Here is a 14,557-nt window from a genome sequence, read left to right on the forward strand (position 1 = left end):
CTTCTAATGGAAAATGAAAGTAAAGTACAAAAGACCAACAACTTAAATAATATTTCTGCTTTTAAAAGATAACACATTAAAAATACCACAATATTATTCCTTCCCCTGGATCTTTCCACACATTTCAGTTAGGACACAACTCAAAACAGTTTAATCTGAATTTAGAAAGGATTGACGGAAACCGTGAAATTAAATGCAAATGTTCAATGTAGGCTTTTCTGAAAGGCACTCTTGAGTATTGACTCCCAATTTTTTTTCTACTGCTGTACACGACATATAATATACCCAATAAGTATCATGTAATCCAATGAGCATACCAAGACTTTAAAAAAGCACACCGAAAGTTTTGGAGAGCGCTATGAAAAATAGTTATCACTACCGCTACGCAATCCTTGGTGGGATTTATTTATTAATAACTGTAGCATAAATAGGACAAACTGTAGATTACACTACAATCTAGTGATTTCTGATGTTCTTTCACATTCCGAAAAGGACATTTGAATAAAAATAAGTTACATTATTTTCAAGAAAAACCTTAAGTTATTCTAGATGCACAAGCATTTTATACTTCCATTAATATCATATTACTTGGGAATACCTCCCAGAGTATGACGTATAAGAATGTCATAACAGCAGAGTTTGGAGCCAACTTGGTACATTTATACATATTGTTCACTAGCCAGAATAGTTTTCATTACAGAAAATCAAATGCTGCTGGGAGAAAGTGTGAGTATGTATGTTAATATTCGCTGGTCCATGTTTACAAAGTCTTGATAAGTACCCTATGGGACAATGATAAAAGTTTTTACCAGAAAGAACATTCGATCTCATATTCAATTAGCCCAGAATTGCTTCTTATATCATTTTAGGCATAGAGAAGATGCGAATTTAACAGCTCTGTTCTTGTGCCATCAAATACCATTTCCAATAAGTGAAATTTCAATTGAATTCTCTTTTTAAATAAGGATCTAGATCATTTATCGCTGGGTGATAGGATTATGTGTGTTTCTTTTCTTCAGCATGTTTTTCTGGATTTTCCAAGTTTTCTGCAAGGACTAAAAATACTCATTATATATACATATGTGTCCATACACCTGCATATATGCATGCACACTTATAACTATATATGCATATATACAAATTGTAATCTGGTAAAATAATAAATGAAACCATATTTTAAAGCAAGGAGGATAAAAAATCAATGTATGTCAAGTGCTGATAATTATTCTTATGCTTTATAAATAGAGCAAGCATATTTTCTTCCTACTTGGAGATGAGGTTTATTGAAGTTAAAAAAAAGCATTAAATATAATGCATTATCAAAGGCTAAATTTCAGGAAAAAACAAATAGCAATCATGTCTTCTATATATGATACAAATGAATGAAATTATTTGCTCTTTATTAGCTGTAATATTGGGAACATGAAACAATTATCATTCTTAAACTGATAGGAATTTGAGAATTCCAGTAATAAGTGTTATAAATATTTTGACTCTCAGAAGACTGCTTAAAAATTGGGCAGGAATAAATTCTGAAAGCAAGAAAAGTACATCAAAATCCATCTTGACCAAATAGCATGCTTGCTATTCTATACTTGGAAAGTCTTCATGTGGTCTAATTTATTAAGAATTGTGCTCTTTTCTACTTGATAAGTGCACACAGTGAAAATACACTTGCCTGAATAAATTTTTTGTCTAAATGCTTAAACCATAATAATTAGGCTAAGGCGCTCTACATTATCCACCATTGTACTTCATAGGTAATACTAATTCCAGTTGGCAGTCACTGAGCAGGCAGAAAATTGCAGCAATTATTGAAAATTATTGGGTTTTAAATAGTGTGCTCAACACCCGCCTCTCATCCTCCATGACCATATGCAAATTCTTTTTCCTGGGAATAAAGTATGCTACGTCAGCACCCAAGGAATATATTTGTGAAAATAACGCACCAAATATTTTTTGTTGCCATTTGTCCCAAGCAAGGTAAGCAAATTCACTTAGTTTCTTTCCTCAATCCAAATCAAAATATTTTTCACTCTTGATTACTCTCCCTGTGCTTACCCTACTCCAGATTTGCCTGCCCTTACTGAAAGTTATAACTCAAGTCTTACCTCTTCTAAGAAAGCTTTCCTCATTTCCCTAGGAAAAAAGTCATATTTTTCACTATCTTACTCTTACCATATTTTTATAACTCAATCAAAGCCCTCAAAAACTTATCTGTTGATAAAGTTGTGCAGGTGTTCGTATTCCTACAGTAGTGTGAGCACTTGTGGAGCTGGGGAATATTTTTCTGTACCCCAAACAGCACATACCATGCATTACTGAAATTAATTGAAAAGGCAAAGATATCTTAAACATGGTGACTCTTAAAACAACTAAAAATATCTCCTTCTCATTTAGTCCATATAAAGAATTTATCTTTCATTTTTGCTTATTTATTTTGTTTTCATGTTTTAATCAGATTCAGGGATTCCTGGTTAAATAAATAAGAACGTAAAGTTGAATGAATATTAAAATACCATGTAATTTTAAATGAACATTCTATCTCGTTTCTTATTTTCTAGGGCAAACTATCCTTTGAAATAACTTTGCAGTAGAATAACAATTCTAGGTAAATTTCAACCTAATAAGTTTGACAAATTCATAAACACATGTTATTTGAAATCCAATTTAACGTATTTGTAATAACAAAATACTTTCTTGGGTGAAATTGGACTTAAAAGTTCTTTGCAGTTCAGCACAGCACAGCAAATGCAGTTCAGAGCTCGGAGTTGGCTGGGAACCATACCTCTGGAAATGCAGAAAAGACACGCCCTGGAGAAAGCCTTTTGAACCCAGAAGCCAGGAGAGAGGAAAGAACGTGTTGTGAATCACATGGCAGCAAAGATTATTGAAAACGTGTGTACTACCTCTTCCCCTCAGGCCCAGGGCTTTATCACCGGAGAAGTTGGTCCTGTTTTATGGTACCTATTCAAGCATTCCACTGTTGATTCTCTTAGGATAACAGCAGTATCGGCCTTGTGTAGAATCACGCGCCATTCTCCTACTGCCTTCCAGAATGTTATTGAGAAGGTGGGACTAAACTCAATAATAACCTCTCTGGCCTCTGCCATCTGCAAATTTCAGCAGTACATGCTGACCTTATTCACTGCCATGTTGTCCTGTGGGATTCATCTTCAAAGACTGATCCAAGAAAAGGATTTTGTCTCCACAATTATCCGTTTATTCGACAGAACTTCCACTTCCATTAGAGCAAAAGCCTTCCTGGTTCTTTTATATATTTTGATTCATAACCGCGAGATGTTGCTGCTCAGTTGCCAAGCAAGACTGTGGAATGAGGAGCTGAAGCCCCGAAGGAGCAGCCTAGTGGAGTGAAGGAAGGAGCACGGCAGGAGGAGTCAGGAGGCCTGTGGTCTGGTCCTGGTGTGGGAAGATCCCTCCCTCTTTCTGGGTTTCAGTTCCTTCCTCTAAAAGGAGATGCTATGCTAGATGCATCCTAAGTTCTGTTCACTCTAATGCTTTCTGAAGAACATCTCGTCAACGGTCTGGTCCATGCTTCCTGCTGCACTGAAGCTCAGATGATCCCCGAAAGTCTGATTTAAAGTCTGTTTCTAGATCTAGCTATGTACTCATTGTGGAATACTTAGCAGATCCTGAAAGTGCTGTGGCCCTTTTGTATGTGGCACTCCTTGGTGCCTTGTTTTCTGCCCTTGGTCTCGGATCCCTGCCTGAGTATGTGTGAGGTTCTATATCACTTTTCTGAGTGGCTCTATTATCTGCATCCTCTGTAGGAGGGACTCTGGCTGTGTTGCCTCTGTGTACCTTCCAAGCAGTGCGGGACTGAGTGAAGAGGAGGGATCGATGGAAATCTCATGCCTCATTTTGGAGATTACTTTTCTATTTTTCTTTGACTCATTATTATGGAGTCCTTTTCCAGTCTCTGTCTTTCTCCAGAGTTCCAAGTAAATGTGGTTTTCCTTTTATTGGTTGATTCTGAGGGGAGAGTTTTCCAGGTGATGTGTTTTATCACCGTGTTGATGGCATTACCCTAGTTTTTTAAGGATTGAAGAGTTCCTTAAGGCTGTCAACTCAAATTTTCTTAGAATTTATAGATTAAACTTAGCATTGTAAACTATTCTCAGTAACAAAGAGGCAGCCGGTATAAACTATGGAAAATGGTGGCATTTATTTCTTTGTGCTTTGCAGTCTAGGTAGTACATTTGTGATAAACTGTCCCTAATATATTATATGAAGTACAGAGTTATGCAGAAGAGAGGTGACCTTCTGGTTGGGGAGAAATTAAAATCCCCTATGAGGAGTTTATATGGAAAAGTGCTTTCCCTTCCTTACCAGTCCCTTGAAAGTCCTCTGTCTCCTGGGGTTTTGCGCAAACCAGGGTGCTATCTATCTACCTGAGAACTGATTCCTAACATCGAGAGCCACAACAACCTTTGTGTAGATATCTTTTCCTGCTTACCGTCATCACCACTGGCCTTTTGTGGATTAGATTTCAACACAGTTCTGTGATGTCAGCCTTTAAATCTATTTAGGATGAAACAGGCAATGAAATTGAACTGTCAGGATTAGATAAAATTGATACTGTAACCCTCAAGTGGCCATCTCTTTCTCCAGATGGCTTCATATTCATATTGATTGTGACAGTTGTTAAAATAGGGCTTTATGTATCTTTGAATATGGTCATGCTTTTAAATCATCAATGTTCTTGAAGTTCATTCTATAGGTTTGCTGTGAGCCTAAAATGTCAATGCCTATTGATGGATTAAGTTTTTCTAGATATTTTTTCCCTAATAGCATTGTTGTCAATGTGGTAATTAGTGAAATAAAAAAAATCTCCTTGGCTCTACAAAAAAAAAAAAAAAAAAAAAAGTTCTTTGCATTGATATTAGTAAAATTATCCATCTTCAAGGTTGGGTTTTTGCAAGCAAATGTCATATGTTAATAATGAAGATTATTCATCTCAAAGAATACATGTTCCATTTTTATGTCATTGTCTGAGAAGTAGGTAATTGTATACATTAAACTATCAATAATTCATAACACTTTCATTGCCAGTATCAAATTCTTGTCTAGTACAATCATTTTCTAAATCCAGTCTTTAAAGACTCTCACTGCTGCTCCATAGCTATATAATTACACATCCCATTAGTAAGACAATTTGCGACTCTGTCCTGAGCCTCTGTGGATTAAGAGATCTCATTAAATAGCCTAAGCATATATCACTTTTGAGTTTTGGATATTCAAATTTATCCAATGGGGGATCACAATGCTATCTAACAAATGACATTTTACAGCTAAAATCACACCTACTAAATTAATCAAGTTGCACCATGGATTTTCTGAGAACTAAAAATTCTTAGTCATTGTAACTCTACAAATAACAGTTTCTCAAAAGTCATAACAATGAGCAAAAGTGAGCAAGAGAGAAATGGCAGCAATGTATTTCTTATTAGTTGAAATTACTAAAAAGGATAAGGGATAGATAGAGTTCAATCTATTTACTTAATTTAAGTTGAAACCTGAATCTTTACAATAAAATATTCAGGGAAAATTATGGACCATAGGATATATTGGAATTTTTCTTAGAATATTCTATTTTCTGTCTAGATTCACTGCATTCTGAATCCTTTCATTTTCACGTGTAAAGAACTTGTTAAGAATCAATATGCCAGTTGTTGGGCAAACATACATATTTCTAGCTCAGTATAATATATTACTAATGCCAATTAGGTTGGAAATTATAAACAAGGATTTAAGGATTCTAAGTCAATTAATTTCCAATCAGTTGAAGTGTATTATTCACCAGGTCATCTGAATATAACCTAACAGTTTCTGGCATGCAAAAATAAATTGTTGATTTCAGTATCTGAGAAACATATGAATTCCAAAGTGAAGATGGATGTCTCTTTGTGGAAGTTGGGATAGTAGAGGATGCTCTCGGATAGATGCTGCTAATTTACTGCCTGGAGAAGCATAAGCCTTACTGTTATCTGTCCCACTAGGGTATGATGAATTAATGTAATATAGTATAAAATAAGTTGCAATAGGTTTTAGTGTAAAGGCATAAAGGATGTAAATCTTAGTTAAAAGATAGAATTCTAAACAATATTATTTAACTTTAAGAATCTCAGCAGGGGTGGATATGTGTTTAATGTAAATTGAATAGAAGCTTTATATTAATATGAATACTTCCTGATTATACAGAATTTGCTATATGATGGATATTCTACTTCAAACAATTTTTAAACACACCACCAGGTCACAACAGTGAGTATTTTCATTTGCTGGATCATGCTTTATTTACATAGCCCTTTAGATTTAATAAGCCCGTTTACATACAGTTCTAATCTTGTTCTCTTTCTGTGAGAAAGCAAGGAAGGAAAGAATGTTAGTTACAGTTTCATTCTTCTGCTTTGACAATTGGGTATTTTTCAGCCTTCTAAGTAAAGCTAATGACCCTTGCTGAGAACCTGCTTCTTGCTGATATTGATTAGCCAGCTCCACAAAGGAGTTGGCAGTGTGGACTTTAGTTAGGACATCTTTCCATAACTCAGCAGGATTAAGAGGAGCAGAGAGGCCCACCTATGGCCTCCAATGTAATCGAGCGTAGAGCAGTTGCTCAGTCGTCGTACATTTTGACCTGGTAACAATAGCCACGTTGGGATGGCTGGGCCTTAGTGCCAGACTGCAGCTACAAAATATTTGGGATTTGAATTCAGAATTGGTGTTTGAATTCCAAGTACCTGACTTCTAGGTATTCAGTCAATCCATAGGTTATTGCATTTCTTGTTGATGTTTCTATAATTATGACCAAAAATTCATTTCATAGAAAAAAAATCAATGATCTCTTACCATGGATGTTTTCTTTTGATAAAGCTACAGCAGAGCCTTATCAGGACATCAAAATGGGCTTTTTGATTTACATACTCAGACAGGATTTTGTCCACTGTTTTTATATCCCTCATTTTTAAATGAGTTAATATGCCAGTTAAGACACAACAGTCTATAGTGCTTTTCCAGGGGGATAGGTTTGCTCAAGCTTCTTGCTGGACCTAAAATTGTCACTCTTCTCCTGCATTTATCCATTGAACCCATACTTTTGTGGTGGTTTGAATCCATATGTACCTCAGGAAAACATGTTCTTAAATTTAATCCTGTCCTGTGGGTGTGAACCCATTGTAACTCGGACCTTTGATGAGGCAACTTCAGTTAAAGTTTGGTCTTAATCCTATTGTTGGAGCTCTTTATAAATGGAATCAAATGGAAATACAGAGAGATAAGGACATAGGGAGCAAGAAGCTGACTATCAAAAGAACCTGGAGGAAAAGAGAGAAACCAGGAGATGCTACTATGTCCCTTGCCATATGACAAGCAAAGGACCAAGAATCACCACAGTCAGCCCCCAAAACGCCAGTCTTCAGGGAGAAAGCATCACCTTGACAATGCCTTGATTTGGACTTTTCCCTAATATCAAAGCATGAATGAATAAATTCCCATTTTTTTACATCTGACCTTGAGCAGCCAAGAAAACTGAAACAGATTTTGGTACCAGGAACATAGGGTGCTTTTATTGCAAATGCTAAAAAAAAAAAATGGAATTGGGTAATGAGTAGAGACTAGAAGAATTGTGAGGTGCTTGACAAAAAAGACTAGATTTCTTTGAGGAGGGTGTTGGTAGAATAGGATGCTAAATATATCTCCGTTGAGCCTTAGAAGGAAATTATGAATATGTTATTGGAAATTGGAGGAAAGGCCATCTTTGTATTAAAGTGGCAGAGAACTTGGCAAAATTGAATTCTGATGTTGAATGGAAGGCAGAACTTGAAAGTGATGAACTTGAATATGGGGAAATTTCCAAGCTAAATGTGGATAGTACCGCCTGGTTTTTCCTTGAAGTTTATAGTAAAATGTGAGAGGGCATAGATAAGCTAAGGACTGAACTCCTGGGTGCAAGGAAAGTAGAAATTAATGGTTTGAAAAATTTCTAGCTTCTAGGAAGAGTCCCCAGAGAATACTGCTCCATGCGAGGGTTTAACTGAGCCAGTCTGTAATTTCCATAAAGTCAATATTTGAGGTGCAGTTATCCAGGAAAGATCTGTGGAAGTTCCTATTGTTTGATGCTGTGGACCTTGTGAACAACATGCAAAACTGACAAGTTTCTTTGAGATTTGTAAGAGTGGAATCACTGCCAGGCCTGGATTTAAGGGGACTGAGAAGGAACACATTGAAGAAAAACTGTTTCAAGGGCAAAGCCAAGGAAGCTGAGGTCTAGACTGAAGCTATCTCTGCGGGCCAAGACAGCAGGACCACCCACGTGTGAGGAAAGAGGGGCCTGCCCCAGAGCTTGGAGAGAGTGGTCCCTCTGCCATGCTGTTCAGGTAGAGTGCTGCCACCCAAGGACTCCAGGATTGGGAAACATGTGCCCTGGTATGCATGGAGAAGCTGGCTGCCACTCAGATGTTTGGAGAGAGTGGGGCTTTCACCTCAGTGTTCAGAGAGAATGTGGCTGCTGCACAAGCATTCCAGGGAATGGAGGTGCCACATCTTCAGGCCCAGAAGACCTGGCATCATTCTATAGGTGACACTCAGACCTTGAAATCTAATGGCGTATGCCCTGTAGGGTTTCAGAATGGTTTGAGACTCGTGACCCCTATTTTCCTTCCAATTTCTCCCCATTGGAATGGAAATTATTATCCTATGCTTATCCTTCCATTGTAAATTGCAAGCAGATAACTTGGCCTCTAGGTTTCACAGATCCACAGAGGGGAATTGTGCCCTGGGACAGGCCACACCTATGATCAGTTTTGATGAGTCTTTGTAGTAAACATTCTTTCTGATATGATTTAAGGCTTTTGGGATTATGTGATGGAATGAATGCATTTTGCATATAGAAAAAACATGTCCTCTTTGAGTCCAGAGGGTGGAGTGTGATGGTTTGAAGGTGTATGCATCTCACAGAAACATGTTTTTAAATCTAAACTGTGGGTGTGAACTAAGATCTTTTGATGAGGGTACTTCAGTTAAAGTGTGGTAGAACCCATTCAGAATGGGTCTCAATCCTATTTCTGGAACTCTTTATAAGTGGAATTAAATGGAAACAGTGGGTGAAAGAGCCATAGAAAGCAAGAAACTGGCCATCAACATAACCCAGAGTAAAGGGTGAGAGACCAGGATACCCTGCCATGTCCCTTGCCATGCAATAAGGAATGAGAATCACTGGCAGCCAGCTCCAGAATGCCACAGTGCTTTGGGAAAAAGCATTGCCTTGATGATGCCTTGATTTATATTTTTCTTCAGTCTCAAACCATGAGAAAATGAATTTCCATTGTTTAATTTGATCCATTCCTATTATTTGCTTGAGCAGCCAAGTAAACTAAATACTTCTTTCAAGATGCAATGAATACTTAAATATTGCCAGATTCAATATAACTTTCTAAATCATCATAGCTGTATGCATTCCTTCCATCCTGTACACATAGTTTATACCACTTATGAGGTACATATTACCTTGTATTAGAGTTATTTTACTACCTCTAGATTATAAATCCTATGAAGTTTTAAATTGTGCCTGATATAGTTGGAAATTTCTGCAATATGTAAAGCATAGTACATGCAGTCAATGAATGTATTATTTTAAGTTGTATTTTTAAAATAAATTACTGGTATCTAAAAATGGGTTATACTCTAGTAGAGTTTTTGGTTTGGTTGGTTTCTTTGACTCTGAAAATGGATTATAATAGTAGCAATCAATTTTCACATATTTCTTACAAATCACAATTGAATGTATTTGAATGTTCTTGGTGGGAAAAATGGTAATATTGAAACCTATTTAGTATCAATTACCAGGAAACAGCATTTTTAATCTAGCATGTGATTTAATTGTCTGATTCCTGTGATTTATTTTTGAAGTATAAGTCTAGAGGTACTCACACTGATCCCTTTGTGTTTTAAAACATAATCCTCATGGTCTGGTCAAGACTCTTACGTATAAAGTAAATTATGCCACAGAAGGTCCTTCATCATTAAAAGTAATGTAAAATATGCATCTCTATATTTCACCATTGAAGCATGAAAGAAGGAAACATGCTTCCTTACATCTAAGCTACTGGCTGTTGATAAGACTCAAAAAGAAAAATAAATCTTAAAAATGTCATCAGTAAAACATCATCCATAAAAACAAACCACATCATTTTTATTTATTTTGTAGTTGGAAAACCCTTGACAATTTTTGTTATTGAGACAATTCTTTCAATTTTTCAATTTAGAAAGATAGCACATAGGAACAGGGATTCTTTGCACAGAGGTACTTTAACTTTTTTTTCTTTACTTCTAGTTTATCGTTTCCTTCCCAGACCTGACAATGGGTAATACCACTGCAATTGATTTACTAACAGAGAATAGTTATTCTGCACAAATTTTTTAAATGTTAATTTTTTCCTGGATATTTTATGGAAGAGTGTGTTGTTGTCTAATGTGAACAAACCACTTAATTTGTCAATTTAATAGTCTTTTAGTTTTTAACCAATAGGGAAGAAAAAGCACATGGAAGACTTACTATTTCCATCTAGTTATGCAAGCTAATGTCTGTATTCCTTAATATTATTCCATCATTGCAAACCATTAAGATATAGCCCAATCCCAGTTTTTTTCAAAGTATTCTAAATATATTCTGATTAATAAATTTTAAAATTTAGCAGTAGTTTCAAGAAATGTCTGGAAGAAAAAAATCAACAGGATTGTTCTGGGTAAAGAAGAAGCCCTGATAAAATGAGATCCTTACAGGGGCAAATTACACATAAAAGGACATTCATTTTTCTTTCCTGATTTCTCATTGGAAAGATAGGAAAGGGAGAGAAATCAATACATTCTTATCTTTGAGTTCAGAATTTAAGAATGGGTGTTTCATTAATTCCTGCTTTCAGGAATGGACTCAAATGTTACGCACTCAAAGGGGGCTTCAGTAACTTTTTCAAATGAGAGCCAATACATTTTGATCATGAGCCATGACTACAAGACCAATGTAAGTAACATTGAGTTTTACAACTTTCCAGCTTTTGTCACTATTGCTAAATTCCTTCTATGTAGGGACATTTCTTTGTAAAGAAAGAGAGACCACCTTGGTGGGGAGAACAGCAAAGAAGAGTGGGCAAAGAAGAAGTTTTATAGGTAAAGGAAAAAAGCTAGTCAAGGTTACAAGGAAAGAAAAGGAAAAAATGAGAAACCGATCTGAGTCTTAAGAGTGGCCTTGGGATTGCCTAATAGAAAAGCTCCTGTTACTCCTTAGCAAGACAGTGTCTTAAAGTTCTACTTATTAATACCAGGGGCGGTATTTGTCAAGTCAATTGAGTCCCTATTTCATAGTAATCTATTCATTTATTCATGAAACAGAAAACTAATGGGCTCTTATTCTGGGTCAGACACTGAGGCTGAACTTATGGGCAGCACAGACACGATCTTCTCCTCCCTGTTCATTAACTCTAGTGAGAAACACAGACAATTAAACAGGCAATTATAATGAAGGATGGAAGCACAATGAGAGAAAAAATAAGAAGGAGTGCCTAACCCAACTTCCTGGGTCAAGGAAAGCTTCCCAGAAACAAACCTAAACTGGAACCTAACCTTCTGAGTAGAAATAAGTTAGACAAAAGGAGGGAGATATTCAGGGCAGAGGACCAGCCAGAGGAGAAGGATCTAAGGATAAAGAATATGCGCATAGGTTTGTAGAGAGGGGGAAAATGACTCATTCATTAAACTAAAAGACATTTGGCATGCATAGAGAGCTAAGGAAGGGTCAGGGAGTGAAGGGTCTTTTGAGAGAATTTTGGTTGAATCCTAAGAGAGATGGTAAATCATTAATAGACTTTTTTTTTTCCTATAATCATACTTTTACATAAAGACTGAATTCGTTTTCTCTTGCTGGATAACAAATTGCCATAAATTTAGCAGCTTAAAGCAGCAGTGGTACAGTTTCTGTGGCTCAGGAGTCAGGCATGGCTTGACTGGGTGCTGTATGTAGGGCCTCACAAGGCTTACATCAAGATGTCTCCCTCATCAGAGGACCAGCTGGGGAAAAATCTGCTCCCAAGTTTACTCACGTTATTGGCAGCATTCATTTTCTTGGCTGTAGGATTCCTGGCAGCTTGTTTCTTCAAAGCCAGAAATGGATAGAGGGATAAGGAAGGGGGAGAGGGGGAGAGAGACTGAAAAGTCATCATATATACTGTAACACAATTACAGGAGTGACATCCATCATCTCCGCCATCTTCTATTGGTTAGAAGCAAATCTCAGATCTCAACCACACTCAAAGGGAGTGGATTAAGGAAGGTGTGAATACCAGGAGGTGGGAATCATGGTGGCTACTTTAAGTTTTGCATGCTGTAAATTAGAAGGAGAGATTCATCCATGAGTTTCATTCATGAAACACAATTGGAAGGAGAAAGTAATGAAGACATGGAGTCAAGTTTTGTAGGTGATATTAAGCTAGACTAATTCAGCAGAGTTGGGAAAACATTGAATTCAAGATATTTCTAGGCTATAGAAAGGAGCAAATATAGTAATTAAACTGTGGGGTGGAGGAGGGAGGAATAAGAGGAATGAATTTAGGAGGAAACACAGATTACAGGTCTGGGCATCTAGGTGAGTGCTGATCACGGATACATGAAATATCAGAAAAGGGACAGGCTTTGAAGGTCTTCATGATGAACTCAGTTTTTAGCATTTTGAATTTGAGTATTTGACATTTTTCAATTGGAGATAATATAAGGCATCCAAAAAGTAAAGCCATAGGCAGTCCATGTATAGGAATAATGAGCAGGGGAAATGATTGAGCATAGAAAATAAAATAATTGCAATAACATATGCCTTCTAAGAGAGTGGGAATAATTTATCTCCAGAACAGATAACTTTTTTAAGCAGACAAATGCCTTGGTCTTAATGGGAACATTAGTTGGGAGAGTCAAGAAATACTAAGCAGTAGTAACATGTATGCCAAATGGATGTCACTGAAACAAATATTATGCATAAATATCAGTAGACAACAAAGGACAGGAATTTTGAAGCTATGAGCTGGTAACTAGAGAAGAGAACAAAATCCTGATATACATAAGTAAAAGGTCCCCAAATGAAAGAATCTCAGCAACATGGCAAGCTCTGGAGGCTATGGAAGGACATGACCCACGGAAATTCCTTAAGAAAAAGGAGGTTTGGGGGATCTATAATGATTACTTTTTAATTGCTTTAAATGATTTCTTTTACCTCAAAAACTTCATTAAAAGCCTATTTTACATATTAGTCTTGCTTGGCAGTGCATGTTACAGGAAACGGGAGAAAAGGCTTTTTCATATATGAAAAAGAAATACAAAATCTCAAAACCACAAGCAACATGTTGGAACAGGTGACAACAGAGAATTTGTACCAGCGTGAATTGATAGAAGAAGGAAAGGGAGAGTTCTGCAGCTCTGGTCCTCACAAAGAACATGGAATGGGGATTGGCGCCATTCTCTTTGGCTGTTAAAGGCAAAGGTAACCGAGGTTAGTGGAAGATGGAGGAAAAGCAGCAGACACCTGGGCTTGTGCAATCAGTTCCAGCTGTAGCAACTGCCACCTGGCCAACTGTCATTGTAAGACATCATTGTTGATAAGACTTCCCGGTATGAGAGTTATGGGGGTGGGTGGAAATATGCTCTAGAATCAGTGAATGCGCTAAACAATAATTTGCTTATGACTAGGTAGGGTAAGAGAGAGAAGAGGCACATGGCACTCATATTTCTACCCCACTCCTTGGTGCAGGTCCCATCATTCTCAGCTCCCTCCTCCTCTTCTGAGTGGAGGCAACAGAGCCAGCCACACGTGACGTCTCCTGGAGGGCGCAGCGAGAGGACAGCCCACGTGCAGGACTACAGCTTCTGCAAAGCCAGTGCAAAAAGATGAAAACTGGACCTTTAGGGAAAGTCGGAAATCTTCTTATTAAATGCACTTTTCAACCTCATTGTCATAATCAGAGGAAGTCTTGCACAAATAATTTGCTCTAATCAGCCAGGAATAGCTGAAGGTAGAATCAAAATATAGAAGCCTACATTTTAATTAATTTTACAGTTGGCTTTTGCACTGTGATTTTGGTGTTTTTACTTAAAAAAGTGAGAATATCAAAGCCAAAGGTTTTCAAGAGAGACAGCAAACTGGAATACTGGGGTCCTAACCAGTCTTTTAATTCCACTCACTTTAGAGTAAACAAGGGGATGAATTCGAGTCAATGTGAAGCATTTCTTATTCTTACTCAAATCCCAGTCATTACATAACCATAAAATGAAAACACGTGGCATAAGTTTCAGCTTATTAAATCTTAGGCATGTGTTTGATCTTCACTTTTGTCATTCCAAATCTTGTACAACCCCTAATAACCAACAAATTTGTATAATTAAAAGAATGAATGGAAATACCAGCCTCAGTAATCCGAAGTACAATAATTAGCAGATGCACAAGATGTGTTTTAAATAAAGAAAGGCAGGAAAGAAAATCGGAAGGGGGTAAGAGGAGGGA

The sequence above is a fragment of the Tamandua tetradactyla genome, chromosome 22 (genome assembly GCF_023851605.1).
Source record: "Tamandua tetradactyla isolate mTamTet1 chromosome 22, mTamTet1.pri, whole genome shotgun sequence".
Taxonomy (NCBI): domain Eukaryota; kingdom Metazoa; phylum Chordata; class Mammalia; order Pilosa; family Myrmecophagidae; genus Tamandua; species Tamandua tetradactyla.